Source organism: Sus scrofa, chromosome 7 (assembly GCF_054392235.1).
Source record: "Sus scrofa isolate SSC_HxYL_T2T_F1_AM1 chromosome 7, Sscrofa_HxYL_maternal_Yorkshire_Landrace_v2.0, whole genome shotgun sequence".
In the NCBI taxonomy this organism is placed as follows: domain Eukaryota; kingdom Metazoa; phylum Chordata; class Mammalia; order Artiodactyla; family Suidae; genus Sus; species Sus scrofa.
Window position 1 is genome coordinate 19,911,308 of NC_139389.1, and position 9,925 is coordinate 19,921,232.

A 9,925-nucleotide genomic window follows, 5' to 3' on the forward strand; every position below is an offset into this window, starting at 1 on the left:
AACTGTTCTCCATAGTGGCTGTACCAGCTTACATTCCCACCAACAGTGCAGGAGGGTTCCCTTTTCTCCACAGCCCCTCCAGCACTTGTTATTTGTGGATTTATTAATGATGGCCATTCTGACTGGTGTGAGGTGATATCTCATGGTAGTTTTGATGTGCATTTCTCTTATAACCAGCGATGTTGAGCATTTTTTCATGTGTTTGTTGGCCATCTGTATATCTTCTTTGGAGAAATGTCTATTCAGGTCTTTTGCCCATTTTTCCATTGATTGATTGGCTTTTTTGCTGTTGGGTTGTATAAGTTGCTTATGTATTCTAGAGATTAAGCATTTGTCAGTTGCATCATTTGAAACTGTTTTCTCCCATTCTGTAAGTTGTCTTTTTGTTTTCTTTTTGGTTTCCTTTGCTGTGCAAAAGCTTTTCAGTTTGATGAAGTCCCATGGGTTTATTTTTGCTCTAATTTCTATTGCTTTGGGAGACCAACCTGAGAAAATATTCATGATGTTGATGTCAGAGAGTGTTTTGCCTGTGTTTTCTTCTAGGAGTTTGATGGTGTCCTGTCGTATATTTAAGTCTTTTAGCCATTTTGAGTTTATTTTTGTGCATGGTGTGAGGGTGTGTTCTAGTTTCATTGCTTTGTATGCAGCTGTCCAGGTTTCCCAGCAATGCTTGCTGAATAGACTTTCTTTTTCCCATTTTATGTTCTTGCCTCCCTTGTCAAAGATTAATTGACCACAGGTGTCAGGGTTTATTTCCGGGTTCTCTATTCTGTTCCATTGGTCTGTCTGTCTGTTTTGATACCAGTACCACACTGTTTTGATGACTGTGGCTTTGTAGTATTTCTTGAAGTCTGGGAGAGTTATGCCTCCTGCTTGGTTTTTGTTTTTCAGGATTGCTTTGGCGATTCTGGGTCTTTTGTGGTTCCATATAAATGTTTGGATTGTTTGTTCTAGTTCTGTGAAAAATGTCATGGGTAATTTGATAGGGATTACATTGAATCTGTAGATTACTTTGGGTAGTATGGCCATTTTTACAATATTGATTTTCCCAATCCAGGAACATGGAATATCTTTCCATTTCTTTACATCTTCTTTGATTTCTTTGATTAAAGTTTTATAGTTCTCAGCATATAGGTCCTTTACCTCCTTGGTCAGGTGTATTCCGAGGTATTTGATTTTGTGAGGTGCAATTTTAAAAGATATCGTATTTTTGTATTCCTTTTCTAATGTTTCATTGCTGGTATACAGAAATGCAACTGACTTCTGAATGTTAATCTTATATCCTGCTACTTTGCTGAATTTATTAATCAGTTCAAGTAGTTTTTGGGTTGAGTCCTTAGGGTTTTCTATGTATAGTATCATGTCATCTGCATACAGTGACAGTTTTATCTCTTCTCTTCCTATATGGATGCCTTTTATTTCTTTTGTTTGTCTAATTGCTGTGGCTAGGACTTCCAAAACTATGTTGAAGAGCAGTGGTGAGAGTGGGCATCCCTGTCTTGTTCCAGATTTGAGTGAGAAGGCTTTCAGTTTTTCCCCATTGAGGATTATATTTGCTGCGGGTTTATCATAAATGGCTTTGATTATATTCAGGAATGTTCCCTCTATACCCACTTTGGCGAGGGTCTTGATCATGAATGGATGTTGGACTTTGTCAAATGCTTTTTCTGCATCTATTGAAATGATCATATGATTTTTGACTTTTTTTTGTTAATGTGGTGTATGATGCTGATTGATTTGCGTATGTTGAACCATCCTTGTGAAACTGGGATGAACCCAACCTGGTCATGGTGTATAATTTTTTTGGTATGTTGTTGGATTCGGTTGGCTAAGATTTTGTTGAGAATTTTTGCATCTATATTCATCAATGATATTGGGCGATAGTTTTCTTTTTTGGTGGTATCTCTGTCTGGTTTTGGAATGAGGGTGATGGTGGCCTCATAGAATGTCTTTGGGAGTATTCCTTCTTCTTCAACCTTTTGAAAGAGTTTAAGGAGGATGGGCACCAATTCCTCTTTATATGTTTGATAAAATTCACCTGTGAAGCCATCTGGTCCTGGACTTTTATTTGTAGGGAGTGATTTTATGACCTCTTCAATTTCAGTTCTAGTGATCGGTCTGTTCAGTTGGTCTGTTTCTGCTTGATTCAGTTTTGGCAGGCTGTAAGATTCTAGAAAATTGTCCATTTCTTCCAGATTGTCAAACTTGTTGCTGTATAGTTGTTCATAGTATTCTCTTATGGTTTTTTGTATTTCTGCTGTATCCGTTGTGATTTCTCCTTTTTCATTTATAATTTTGGTGATTTGGGTTCTTTCTCTCCTCTTTTTAGTGAGTCTGGCCAGGGGTTTGTCAATTTTGTTCACCTTTTCAAAGAACCAGCTCTTGGTTTTATTAATTTTCTCTATTGTTTTTTGAGTCTCTATTTTATTGATTTCTTCTTTGATCTTTATAATTTCCTTCCTTCTGCTGACTTTAGGACTTTTTTGTTCTTTTTCTAATTCATTTAGGTGGAGGGTTAAGTTGTCAATTTGGGATCTTTCTTCTTTTTTGAGAAAGGCCTGTATTGCTATAAATTTCCCTCTGAGCACTGCTTTCACAGCATCCCATAGATTTTGAGAGGTTGTGTCTTCATTATCATTTGTTTCAAGGTAGTTTTTAATTTCCTTCTTGATTTCCTCATTGACCATTGGTTTTTTAGTAGCATGTTGTTTAGTCTCCATGTAGTAGGTTTTTTCTCTTTCCTTTTCCCATGGTTGGTTTCTAATTTCATGGCATTGTGGTCAGATAAGATACTTGAGATAATTTCTATGCTCCTAAATTTATTGAAGTTAGCTTTGTGTCCCAATATGTGGTCAATTCTTGAGAATGTTCCATGAGCGTTTGAGAAGAATGTGTATTCTGCTTTTTTTGGATGTAGTGTCCTGAAGATATCAATGAAGTCTAACTTTTCTATTGTTTCCTTTAGGATCTCTGTTCCTTTATTGGTTTTCTGCCTAGAGGATCTGTCCATTGATGTGAGGGGGGTATTAAGGTCTCCTACTATGATTGTATTCTCATCAATATCTCCCTTTATGTCTGTTAATATTTGTTGTATGTATCTTGGTGCTCCTGTATTTGGGGCATATATGTTGACGATAGTAACATCCTCTCCTTGGATGGATCCCTTAATCATTAAGTAATGTCCTTCTTTGTCTTTCTTTATGTCTTTTGTTTTAAAGTCTATTTTGTCTGATATGAGTGTTGCGACTCCTGCTTTTCTGTCTTATCTATTGGCGTGAAATATTTTCCCCCACCCTTTCACTTTCAATCTATATGTATCTTTTGTCCTAAGGTGAGTTTCTTGTAGGCAGCATATTGAAGGTTTTTGCCTTTTTATCCCCTCAGCCACTCTGTGTCTTTTGATTGGGGCATTCAGTCCATTGACATTTAAGGTGATAATTGATAGATGATTATTTATTGCCATTTGAACCTCGTGTTCCAGTTGATTTTATGGTTCTCCATCCTTCCTTTTTTTTTTTTTTTTTTTTTTTTTTTTTTTTGGTTGGATGGTCTCCTGTTATTATCTACTTGAGTGTATTTTTTTTTTCATTTTTTGCAAATGCAATATTTGGTTTTGGCTTGTGGTTGCCCTGTTTTTTAAGTATGCTAACCCCTTCCCATAATTGTGTGTTTTAGCCTGATGGTCCTGTAGGTTCAAACACTTCATTACTATATTAAAATTAAGAAGAGAAGCATACAAACAAACAAAAAGGGTTATTTACTTCCTAACATCCCTTACCCACATTTTATGGTTTTGATGACTCTTTTTTCTTTTTTTCTTTTTAATTTTATTTTGTTTGAAGCATGTTCATGATTAAATCTGTATGCTGGCTTGCTTATTTGAGTGACTGCTCTCTGATTGCGGTTTCCTCAGTCCTAGTTCTTCCTCTTCTTCTTCTTTTTTTTTCTTTTCTTTTTTCTTCCCTTTCCTTCCTTTCTTTTTGGTTTAGAGAAGCCATTTCAATATTTCCTTTAACCTGGGTTTTGTGTTGCTGTATTCTTTAAGTTTTTGTTTGTTGGGAAAAATTTTTATTTCCCCTTCTATTTTAAATGATATTCTTGCTGGATAGAGTATTCTAGGTTGCATATTTTTTCCTTTTAGCATTTTAAATATCTCTTGCCATTCCCTCCTGGCCTGTAGTGTTTCTGTAGAGAAATCAGCTGATATTCTTATGGGGGTTCCCTTGTAGGTAACATTCTGTTTTTCTCTTGCTGCCTTTAGGATCCTCTCTTTATCCCTAACTTTTGCCATTTTTATTATGATGTGTCTTGGTGTGGGTCTGTTTGGGTTCAGTTTGTTTGGGGCCCTCTGTGCTTCTTGTATCTTGAACCCAGTATCCTTTAGATTTGGGAAGTTTCCATCGATAATTTCTTCAAATATATTTTCCATCCCCTTATCTTTTTCTACTCCTTCTGGAATTCCTATTATGTGTAGATTGGCCTGCTTTGTATCATCCCATAGGTCTCTTATATTGCTTTCCAGTTTTTTGATTCGGTTTTCTGTCTGTTGACCGGATTGAGTGATTTCCATTATTCTATCTTCCATATCACTGATTCGTTCTTCTGCATTATTCATTCTGGCTTTTACTGCCCCTAGTTCAGTTTGCATCTCTGCAAGTGAATGTTCTAGTTTTTCTTGGCTCCTCCTTATATTTTCTAGTTCCTTTCTGAGGGTATCTGCATTACTGTTCATATCTTCTCTTAATTCCTTCAGTATTTTCAGTATTTCTCTTTTGAACTCCAGGTCTGTCTGACTGCAGAGATCTGTTTCATTGTTGACTGTTTTAGGTGAGTTCTCCTGTTGGTTTGACTGGGGGTGGTTTCTCAGCTTCTTCATCTTGCTTGTTGTTTTCTTTCTCCTGAGGGAGTTGTACTGTCCGTGACCGGGCAGTGTTTGCCTTGTCACTGCCGTGGAATATTTCCTGAGGGCTGGCGTTGTTGGTCAATCTTTTTTGAGGCAGTGTGGCTTTTCTGGAATATTGATGGGGCTAACAGTGTTTCTTTGAAGCAAAGGAGGACTTCCTGAGGGCAGACAGGACTGGGAGGTCCACACCACGATGGTAGCAGATTTCACTTGGTCATGCAGAGCTTGCTCTGGTGTTTTTAGGCTGTGGGGTTCTTGCAGGGGGTTGGCGGTGTTGGGCAGCTGTTCCTCTGGCGTGAAGCACCCCCTGGGGGCTGGAGCAGCTATCTGGGTCACTGAGAACCTGAGAGGCTCTTCCCTAGGGCAGCCCAACTCAGAAGGACGGCCTGAGAGTGTAGGCGGATCTCTTCACAGTCTGGCCGAGCTTGTTGCAGCTTTTCTGGTCTGCAGGGGCTCTTCCAGGGGGCTGGTGGTGCTGAGCAGCTATTCCGTGGGAGTGGGGCAACCCCTGGGGGCTTGGACGGGTAGCAGGTCCACTGGAAACCCAAGAGGCTCCTCCCCAGGGCAGCCTGACTCAGAAAAACCGTCTGAGATCTTTTCCCGACTGGGCCAGGCTTGTTGCAGCTTTTCTGGGCTGCAGGGGGTCCTGCCTGGAGCTGGCAGTCCTATGCAGCTGATCCACTAGGGCACGCCCTGGGGGCTTGGGCAGGTAGCAGGGCCATTGGAAACCGAAGAGGCTCCTCCCAGGGGCAGCCCAACTCAGAAAAACCATCTGAGAATTATGCAGATCTATTCACGGCCTGGCTAGGCTTGTTCTAGCTTTTCTGGGCTGCAGGCCTTTTCTCGGGGGCTGGTGGTGTTTGGTGCTGCTCTGCGGAAGTGTAGCCCCTCCAAAGGGCAAGCAGGCCTGTGCAGGGACAGCCGCTGCGGTGGTAAGCTTCAGGCAATTGTTGAGGCCAGCCCTCCTGGATGGCAGGCAGCCCCAGGTTCGGTGAGAGCGTAGGGGGTGGCGGGGGTGGGGGGAGGTGATGCACTGGGAAGCACAGCTTTCAGCTAGCTAGCGGGCCTGTAAGCTTGCTGTGGCGTGGGGGGTATTCTATGGGAACCCACCCCTTCTTCTCTCCCCTCCCCAGCACAGGCACAGACCAGGCTCTTCTCCCAGGTTCCCTCTGATGCAGCTTTCCACTTCCCTGCCCCTAGAGTATTGCTCCCTTCCTCTGCAACAGCTTTGTTTTCTAGTCTCCCAGGCAGTCTCTGCCCCGTCAAATGGTTTCTAGACCTCCCAAGCAGTTTCCGCTCCGCCCCGCCCCGCCCCCCCAGCCCGTTCTCAGGGTCTAACCTCTGGAGCCAAGATCTCGGTGCCCAGCCCCCACCCAGGCGTCCCCTGGCCCTTTCCCGGGGACTAACCTTCGGAGGTGAGGTCTCGGTGCCCAGTCCCCACCCAGGCATCTCAATTTTTGGTGACTGTGCCTGTAGTTCAGATGGTCCGTTCGGTTCTTGATCAGCTTTTCCGTTCTCCTACTTATTGCTACACTCTTCTCTGCATCTGGAGATTCCTCCGGTTCGTTTGATCTTTCCCCCGTGTAGGTGACTTTCCAGGGTGCGGGATCCCTTTCTCCTCCGCAGTTCCCTTTCGGGAGTGCCCGTCCCGCTCGGATTCACCTTCTCTCACTCTCCTCTTTTCTCCCGTTCTGCCCAGTAATGTCACGAACTTCTTGCCGTTATTGGAGTTTAGGTTCCTCTGCCAGCGATTGGTTGCTGTTCTGTGCAAGTCATTTATTCTGTAGATGCACTTTTTTTGTTGTGTTTGTGGGAGAGGGCGAGCGTGTCCCCCTACTCCTCCGCCATCTTGTCCTCCCTCCCTAATTTTTTCAAGATATGCATCTTTATTGATTATTCTATCGATTTTGAAAGATTTTTGTCTGCAGAACTCATTTTATTACTAGCTAGTGTTTATGTTTTTATGAAGCAAAGAGATCGCTATTTGTTAGAGTTTATAATCCGCAGTAAATAACAAATTTTGTCATTGAATCAAAATAATTTCAGTCCCAGTGAAATTTTCCATTTTAGGGTGGCCTCTACAGCCTTGTTTTGCTAAGTCTATGATTTCAACAAAGCTTTTTGAAAAATTGAAAACAGCTCATGAACCCTTCCTATTTGATTATATTCATGGGCTCTATTTGAGGAATCAACCTATTAAGGAACAAAATATCTATTTTTTACATTCTCCTTTTAAAATTCCATCTTAATTTTTTTCTCTTCCCTATATTCCCCTTATGGCCCCTCATTTGTCTATTTCTTCTATGCTTGGATTAATATCTCCTCCTGTTACCCTCGTTTTCCATAGCAATCTTGTTCCTATTGCACACGTTGATTCTGTTATGGAAAATTGTGGATTTTTTACGAAATAAGTAAAATATTGATAATCTGGCTATGTGGTGATTCATAAACAGGATATGTGCACATTTCACAAGTGCAACATATAATTATCCATTGCTAATGTCTATAAGGCATAATCTCTGGTATAAGCTTTGACGTAGCAGCAATAAATTCTTGATTTTTTCATGTTGTTGGGCACCCCTGTGAATAAAAGATATTGCTAATGAACAACAGTATGAACCTCGTTTTAATACTTTTTCATTTCTGTTTTGCACTGGGGTGAGTTTTAATTTTTATTCTTTAGCTCAGATTATGTAGTCTGTGATGCTTTAAGGTAGGGGAGAATCTAAAACTGGAGTGTGAGCTGGAATTGATCCTCTGCTCAACCTTTTGTGGATTCTCCCAATGACTGATTGTAGGTCACATGGCTTTCCTGTTTATTTCATAAGCTTGTTGTGGTTAACATTTATTGTTTACTTATGACATACCACTCACTCTCCTGGAAGTGTTTTAAGAACACAACAGACCCTGGAATTCCTGTCGTGGCTCAGTGGTTAATGAACCCTACTGGCATCTGTGAGGACTCGGGTTCGATCCCTGGCCTTGCTCAGCGGGTTAAGGTTCCCGTGTTGCTGTGGCTCTGGTGTAGGCTGGCAGCTACAGCTCTGATTGGACTCCTAGCCTGGGAACCTCCATATGCCGCGGGTGCGGCCCTAAAAAAAAAGACGGAAAAGAGAGAATACAACAGAACTTGTGGAGAAGGTGCTATTCTTACATAATATTCTTCCCTGTCATCTCAAAAAGTCAGATAGAATTTTTCTCTCCTCAGTATTCCCAACACTAGGTTTGTACAACAAACAGAGTGCTTATTAAGTCTGCCTTAGTATCTAGTTGTATATGAATTCCTTCAGTATTCCTTTTAGCCTATAATCATCACTTCAAAGGTCTAGCTTGGAGTTCTCTGTCGTGGTGCAGTGGAAATGAATCTGACTAGGAACCATTAGGTTGCAGGTTGGATCCCTGGCCTCGCTCAGTGGGTTAAGGATTCGGTGTTGCCGTGAGCTGTGGTGTAGGTTGCAGATGTGGCTCGGATCTGGCATGGCTGTGGCTGTGGTAGGCCAGTGGCTACAGCTCCGATTCGACCCCTGGCCTGGGAACTACCATATGCCATGGGTGCGGCCCTAAAAAGACAAAAGACAAAAAAAAAAAAGGTCTAGCTCAAGGCCTTACACTAGACTAGAATGTGAAACAAACAACTTTACAATTGAAAAGAATATTCTATTTAGATCCTTTTTTAATTTTTTTTTCCTTTGGTCTTTTTAGGGTGGCACCTGGGGCATATGGAGGTTCCCAGGCTAGGGGTTGAATCGGAGCTGTAGCTGCCGACCTTCACCACAGTCATAGCAACACCAGATCTGAGCCACATCTGCGACCTACACCACAGCTCATGGCAAGAGCAGATTCTTAACCCACTGAGCAAACCCATGTTGTTGCAAGACACGTTTCTACAATATTTTCTCAGCCTCTTTGCTTCTATTTTCTATGCTGAAAACTCCCATCTTGTCCTGCCTTACTTTATCCCGTGTTCCTGCTTGAAAAACAGTTGCAGTGCTGGTAAATGACTTAAGCTTAAGAACAAAGACCTAAAGGCATAAGTTATTCATGTGGTCAGCTGAATGAGTGCAGGAGAAAATGTCCCGATGAAAAGGTAGAAAGGAGAGACCCCGGCTATGATGACTCAGCAAAGTCCAGCCAACGGCCCCAACCACCCCTTTCCCACAATCTGCTTCTGTAAACTTGTTTCCGCTTCTACTACCTTGCCTGCCCTCACTCCGGTCCAACCAGCCAAGCATGGACCCGGAAGAGGTAGCCCATAAAAGCCTTGTGAAACCCTTCTTCGGGGCTCAGACTCTGGAGAGCAATCTCCTCTGAGCCCACCGGCATAACAAACCTGAGTTCTCCAACTCTCCGAGGGCTCGACTGGTTTCTCACCGGGTAAAAGAGCTGATCCACTGCAGCCACAGAGCTGCTGGAGCTGGTACACTACAGCCACAGGGCTGTCACCAGAGCTGATACGCTGTGGTGCAGGGCTGCTGGGCAGCTGTCGTAACATGAGGACATAATGCGTTGGTCTAGGCACTCGGGACCTGTGCAGATTGGCACGCCATTTGCATAGCATGATATATCCTCTAAAGAATAAGAGGTAGATGAGCCTCATGGCCCCAAGGGGTTTATGAGGGGTCGTTAGCAGGATATGCATTAGCAAGGAGAACAGAGGTGCAAACCTAGGCATGCAGGGTTGCTGCAGATAGGCATGCTGCTTGCAGAAGCACAATGGTGATTCTCTAGATGCTATGCATGGATAGCTGATGCCAAGCTTCCTCAATGCAAATACTTGTTAAATGCCTAAAGGTCAGAATAAAAGCATAATCAGCTACCGACTATGTGACTTTTAAAATAATTTTACAAAACCTATATCCTGCACCTACAACCCCCTCCTCACTTGACCTAATCCTCAAGAGCACAATAAAAGCCGTGTGGTTTCTTGAGGCGGTGCTCTTGGTCCCCGAGACCCTGAGTCCCCTGGTTCCCACCTTTAATTAAGATAAATATCTCTGTGTCTTGTTTTATGTTAACTTTTTC